The 7,379-nt window shown below is 46.5% G+C and overlaps 1 long non-coding RNA gene across 1 annotated transcript in view; it reads left to right on the top strand.

The window, feature by feature from the left end:
* Window positions 1-7,379, top strand: part of LOC125940209 (uncharacterized) — a 174,443-nt gene that overhangs the window by 75,194 nt on the left and 91,870 nt on the right. The gene's annotated exons all lie outside the window — the stretch shown is intronic.

Here is a 7,379-nt window from a genome sequence, read left to right as displayed (position 1 = left end):
GCTTCTCAACAAGTTCTCCCCAACCTGCCCAGGCTGCGCTGCACCACCGACGAGGTTCCACGTCACGATTGACTGCCAAAAACTACCAACGGATATCCCCATTCTAAGATCCCCCTACCAACATATGCACAGTGTACAACTTGGGTACAATGGTGCATGTAATCAGGAATACATGCAAAGTCAGCGGTTTGAATATATATATGTCTCGTCTCGTAATTTTATTTTCCTGCGCCGCCAGCGCCCGCCCGCGCGGCTGTACCTTGAAAGCCATCTGCGGCGGGGCACAATCTGCCCTCCCTGTGTTTTCGCGGCTGACACGTTCATGTTTGCTTGTGCGCGCGTGACACCATATGCTTGTTAATTCAGTTAGTGTATGCCTATATTTACAAGTTTATACGGCTGATAAAACTATACTATCCTTATTTTGTATAGCTGTCAGTGGCGCACCGACCGGGGGGGGGGGGGGGGTGTTGTAACCCCCCCCTCCCCCTCCCTGAGGCCGAGTAAACCACATCAATCCTTTCATGCTATAATAAAGTTTATTTCTTCATCTTCCTATCAAAATACATGGGAACGAAGAAATAGTTTTTCTCGACAACCACTGCACCGAATTTGATGAGGCTTGTTGCCATTAAAAGAAAAAGTTAAATCTACTGATTGTAGGAAGTGGAATTTCGATTTTGGACGTTATATTTTTAACAAAATTGTAAAAAATTAAACATTTTCAAAAAACGAAACTCAGTTTTACAACTGTAACTCGCAATGAAAAATGATATCACAATACTGAAAAATGAACGTACATGCGCAATAATAAGTATTTTTTACACCGTGGTAATAATACATCTAAAGCGCACAAGATTGATGTGCTATGCATTTATACACTCCTCTGAAATATTTCACTAAATTGTAAGTAGGACTTTTGCAACCACATAAACATTGTAATTTCACGTAAGCCGTAAATTATTATATCAATTCTGTCCGCTTTAGATGTTCTAACGGATAAAGTTTACAGAAATGCGATATCTGTTCTTGGTGGAGAGCATGGAGGTGGAGAGTTATGGATCTGTAACCTTCATGCTTCTCTCTCTCTTCTTTTTTATTTTTTAAGACATTGTTATTTGGCAATTACTGCAAAAAAAAAAATCCCAGGCGATAAATTAAAATTCATCTTAATTCCTACAGTTACTAGAATTCATATTTCCCTCTCGAATGCAACATATTTCATTCAAATTGGTGGAGTCGTTTCAGAAAATCATTTCTGCGTTTTACGTGTATTTGAATAGGCGGAAACGGAGTTTGACCCCGAGCGCTCGGAACACATACGGCAGGTTCATCCAGAGCGCTGCACTCTAAGACTGGGAGCGCGACCGAGATCCGTCAGAAACTCCGATCACATGGCTACCCCAATTGTCACATTGCGTGACACGGGTACGCAAGAGCACACATGGGTGCGAGTTTTCTTTGCGCCACAGGAATAAAGTGGTCACATTTGTTGTGACCATTGTTGTGGAGGACGTTGACGTCGCAACTAAAGAGGTGCTAACGGATCTCCCGATCGACAAGATGGACAGCCGATTGGCGCACCTCATAGAAGCTAAACAATCCCTACTCAACCGATGGAAGGGTCAGAGACTCAACCGCAGGCTGAGAAAGAAAATTGCCGAAACCGATCAAGCGATAGAGGAGCACTGCAAAACCCTCTCTAAGCAACAGTGGGATGAGGTTTGCAACTCTATAGATAGCCGAATGAGAAAAGGAGCAACCTATAGAATCTACTGAAGCGCCTACTAGACGAAACCAACACGAAATCGAATCAACGCAACACGTAAAGCAAAATCTTGCACGCGGCACTCATCCAAGTCAGAAGTTATTGTACAGCTAGTGAATATAGGTACCTATCCCTCGAGGACACGCATCAGCCACCTCTTCGATTGGAATATACGGGAACACGCAACCCTACTTTAGATGCTGAGTTCGCAGTAGGAGAGGTCAGGGCGGTTTTACACGACCTTAATGGGAAATCTGCCCCCGGTCCCGACAGGATAACAAACAATTAAGATGCTCCGCAATTTGGATGACGACTCCATATAGAGTACTTGACACAACTAATTAATGAGATGTGGAAGAGCGGTGACGTTCCTGGCGAATGGAAGACCGCCAATACCATTTTAATCCCAAAACCGGGCAAGCCCCCTGGCCTCGAGAATCTACGACCGATCTCACTCACATCTTGCGTGGGAAAGGTTGCTGAACATGCAATACTGAATCGATTATCTCGGTACCTGGAAGATCACGAGGTTTACCCTCACACGATGATCGGCTTCAGACCTGGTCTATCTACGCAAGGTGCCATGCGCTCCTACTCAAGAACTAAATAATCAGCCACAAGACTAGAGACATGAGAGCAATACTCGGACTAGACAAGGAGAAAACCTTTGATAATATCCTCCATACGTTTATAATCAAAACCATTTCGAACCTCGGTCTGGGTAGTCATTTTCATCAATACGTCGAAGCCTTTCTCAGTGGAAGGATGGCCACGATCAAGGCTGGGGACCTAACATCAGATACAATGAATCCAGGTAACCAAGGCACACCCCAAGGAGCGGTCATCTCGCTCACTCTCTTTAATATCTCCATGATAGGTCTCGCTAGACGGCTCGAAGACATATAATACACCATTTACGCGGATAACGTCACGATATGGTGTACTGGAGGCAGCGACGGAGAAATACAACAAAGCCAGGGGCGTAGCCAGAAATTTTTTTCGGGGGGGGGGGGGGGGGGGGGGAGCAAGCTTCTGCTTTCCTCTACGTCACGTGATCGATAATAAATATATCGATAACAACGTGCACCTAAATCTAAGTAAACGGGCCTCGAGCGTTTTCGCCATCATCTAAAATGCGGCTGCCGCATTTGTTGCTTCATTTGTTGCGCATTTGTTGCTTCAGAATGCTGCCGCCACATTCTCGCCCAAAACTTCACAGAGTGTCAAAGCCTTGACAAACACTGTGATAGTTTTTTCCATATGCAGACATGATTCGCTGTAAATTACCAACCCAAAAGGAAGCGCCCAAGAATGAAATTGTGATAGTAGCACCGGTTTCATGAATTATGTCAGCGCGAAGCGACGAGAACAAAGGGTGGGTAAGTGTGTGTGTGTGTGGGGGGGGGGGTGCCGAAAAAATTTCGGGGGGGGGGGGGTTGAACACCCCCCCCCCCCCCCGCCTGGCTACGCCCCTGCAAGAAGCCGTAAACGTCATTGAAGAGTACCTCATCCCATGCAACTGGACTCCGATGCTCATCCAACAAATCGGAACTACTACTATACAGACTTAAGAGGCCGCAAACCCAGGGGATGGATTCCTCCTGGGGAGAACGATATAACGTTCTATACCAGGAGCGGAAGCGTCATCCCAAGGGTGGACACCATCCGGGTCCTGGGCTTGGTGATAGAAGCCAACGGGTCCAATAATTAAACGATTCTACGTATCGCTAAAAAAGTGGACAACGCAATCAGGCTCATCAAAAGAGTAACTAACCACCGACATGTGCTTGGAGAAGACAACGTCGTCAGACTGGTTCACGCCTTTGTGATATATGTCACTTTGCCTACGTAGCATCCATGCACGAGTGGCAGGGATCCGAAAGAGACAAACTCAATGCATTATTAAGGAAGGTAATCAAGGTAGCTCTTGGGCTACCTATGTACACGGAAACTGAAAGATTCGTGCAACTAGGGATGCACAATACGCTGGAGAAAATATACGAGGCACAAAAAAAAAAGAGCCCAGTTAATTAGACTCCCTACCACGCGATCAGGAAGACGCATCCTCAAACGGATTGGTATACCAATTACAGCAATAGATAATAACCATAGAGAAATTCCCAAAGATCTGCGGGAGAATATCACAGTATGCCTCTTCCAAGGAATGTTCACCCCATTCATAATGTGGGCAGAAGGCAAGCCAGAGCCAAAGCCCTGCTAGAGAAAGCTAAAAATCAGGCTGAAGAATGCACGTTCGTCGACGCGGCTTTCATGCCGAATAGACGAGCTTTCACAGCGGTCCTTCTGAACGGCAAAGGTGAAGTCGTCAACTCGGCTTCCACGTACACCACGCAACCATAAATTGCAGAGCAAGTAGCCATCGCATTGGCAGTTTTAGACCCAAAGAAATTCAGGGTCCACAGCGATTCTAGGGCAGCCATCCGAGCATTTGCCAAAGGAGTCATCTCTATACAGGACCTGGTAATTCTCGATGGAAAGGTCGTCAAACCCCACACGATCATCTGGTTTCCTGCTCATATGGGAGAAATCAACGGTGCTCCCGCGAACCTTAACATCTGCCCACAACGCTGCACGAGGACTTGCCAACCGTGCAGACGCAAGGCAAGAAGATGCTGAGTTTCCTGATTGCAGGGACCACCTTCTCACGTACAACGAGCTAACCAAGCACTTCTACCTAGGGGTCTTCCCCTCTCCGCCCACTAAACTAAAAAAGCTCAGGCCATTACGCTAAGGCTCTTACAAACAAGAACCTATCCGAACCCGCTATTAATCAACAAAATCTATCCGGTGTTCTCTACTCCTACAACATGCAATAAATGTAACGACACCATAGATCTTAATCATATGCTCTGGCGTTGCTCCACGTTACGCAGCGACAAGAACAACACTGAAGAGCGGTGGGACGCAGCTCTACGCAGTTTCACATTAGATGAACAACTATGGGCAGTCCAACGGGCCCGCGAAGCGGCCCATAGGCTAGGCCTTTCGGTCCCAACGTGGGAGCAGCCCGCTTCGGGCTAGGAAACTAACGCGACCCAATGGACCTCAATAAAGTTTTCCCATCCATCCACACCACATACGCCGAATTGGACACGTGGGAATCTACCTGTGATATGCACTATAAAGTCCCTATATAAGAAAAGTACCGCCATCTACTCTTTCCTCCGCCGCCTCCTCTCCTAAAGCGCTTGCTTTTTTCTTTACTTTTTGCTTGCGAAAGCCAAGTCGACGGTGGCGCACCTAGAAAGTTCACGTTGAAGCTTTCAGGCCGGGCGCGCGCCGCCGCCGCCGCCGGCGACTGCGGCTGCGCACAGGACTTTCAACATGGCTCTGAGGCGGAAAAAAAGAAAATATAAAGAAGTGAAAAGTGCACGCTATCACCGTCCAATCGGAGATACAGGAGAGAGAGAAGCGGCGTTTATCAAAGAATGGCGGTACTTTTCTTATATAGGGACTATAATGCACTATAGTTCATTGCGCCATCTATTGCGTATATATATAAGGCACGGCCCCGCCTTTTTCACATGTGTCAACAAGGACCTGTATACGGGTCTCTAAACGTCATAAACTTAGTTTTTTTTTTTTTTTTGCCTTTGGCGAGTGTTTGTTTACCTTGATGAAAATGTATGCCCCTCACCTGACGATATTTAATCGAACCCTGGATAGTTTGAGACCTGTGCTCGCTTCCGAAAATTCCGGCATTTGGCTTCTTCGTGGTGATAGTGCGAATCATAGGCTTTCATGGATCTGCCAACACTTGAGCCTTTACTGTAAGATAGATACATGGAAGGTCACATGCACGGTTTATCGCGTTTGGTTTACATAGCACTGCGCGCTGGTATCAATTACCTATAAGTCACTCTCGTTACGCACAGTGCACTCTGTTACCTATCTGCTGAGAATTCAAGTATATGTGATAATATATGACGCATCCATCGTTAATTTGATCTGTCAACGCCCCAACAGAATGGTATTATTTGGGGCGAGTGGTACTATTACATCATCATATCACTTGCTGGAGGGAAATATACCACTAGCGGAAATCCTTCTATACAACGTTTTGGGCGCTCTTCCTCTGAGGGCGCGCAAAAAGAAATCTTCCCGTTTGCCAAACACTGCAGAAATATGTGTTTGAGAAGGGTGAAGACTCTTTCCCGCATACAGCAAGGCATCGGGGGTAGAAGGAGTGGACAAGATTGAGAAGCTGACCTGTCCCTCCCACCTGCCTTGTCGTTGTGATGCACGAAGAAGCCGCGAATGAGCGCAGAATTGCCGCGCGACTGGCCGCTGAGGCAATTTTGCGTGTATTCGCGGGCTTCTTAAGACTTAGAGATTGACTCCAACCAAATAAGGAAATTTACTAGCCCGACGTTTCGGAAACCATTCGGCTCCTTCTTCAGGGGGTATTCTTCGGAGGTGGCGGTGTGCCGCTTTTAAAAGGTCCATCGGTCGTAAGACATCGGTCGTAAATTCTTTATTGAAAAGAGTCGAAACTCATTGCACATTGGAATCAGATCAAAAGAAAGAAAGGAGAACGGTTCTCAACGAACTCAAAAGGAACGGCTATACAACGGGATTCATTCGAAAAACAACCCGACAACAAAAAAGAAAAAAACAAACTACGAGACCTCCAACCGTTGACTTCCCCTCGACCACAGAAACGAGTGTCCATCCCATACGTCAAAGGTACCAGCGAAGCTCTCAGCCGAATATTGAAAAAAGAAGGTCTCAAAGTCGCGCATAAACCGATGAACACTTTGAATATCCTCATTCCTAAACCAAAAGACCGTCCACCAAAAGAAAAAGCTCAAGGCGTCGTCTATAAAATCAGTTGTGCCGACTGCCCGGCGTCGTACATCGGGGAAACCAAAAATCTAAAAGAAAGAATCAGACAACATGAAAATGACGTCAGAACATTCAACCGAATACGCAGCGCCGTCGCCGAACATTCCGAAGACGCCGACCACAAGATTTCTTTCCAAGAGACCCAAATCCTTCAAACAGAGACAAACTGGCGAAAAAGGCTACTACTGGAGTCATGGCACATTCAGAACACGGCGGGTAATATAAGCCGCGTGAAGGGCATCCTTCCGTCTTTGTATGTTCATGGCCTTTCAGACGAGACGAAGGGAAAAAAGGACCCCCCGCTCTAGGTCAGCAACACCAAAACATCTCCCCCCCTCCCCCCCCCCCCCCCTCCTGTCCCTCGTCAACGCATTTCCGCGACTAAAGGGCGCCCAGCATCGGTCAACCCAGCCGACCAGCGACGCCGAAGCCACACACACACACACACACACAAAAGACGAAATAGTACGATTCAAAATTAGCGATTGTGTGGTACTTGCATACAACTCTTACACGCAACGCCGCTGAGCGTGGAACCCGAAATTTTGCTTGTCATGTCGCTTTCTAAAGTTTTTTTTTTTCCAGTTTTCTTCTCTTTACATTTTATGTCTGTGAGACAGATTTTCTTTTTTACTGAAAAAGAAATTTCAACTCACTCCCAAATTCGACTACCATATCAACAACATTCTATCTACAAGCTGTATTCCCCGAACATCCTTGTTCCTACAAGTCGTTGCATACGACT

Source organism: Dermacentor silvarum, chromosome 1, assembly GCF_013339745.2.
Source record: "Dermacentor silvarum isolate Dsil-2018 chromosome 1, BIME_Dsil_1.4, whole genome shotgun sequence".
Lineage (NCBI taxonomy): Eukaryota > Metazoa > Arthropoda > Arachnida > Ixodida > Ixodidae > Dermacentor > Dermacentor silvarum.
This window is presented reverse-complemented; position numbering and strand designations above follow the sequence as displayed.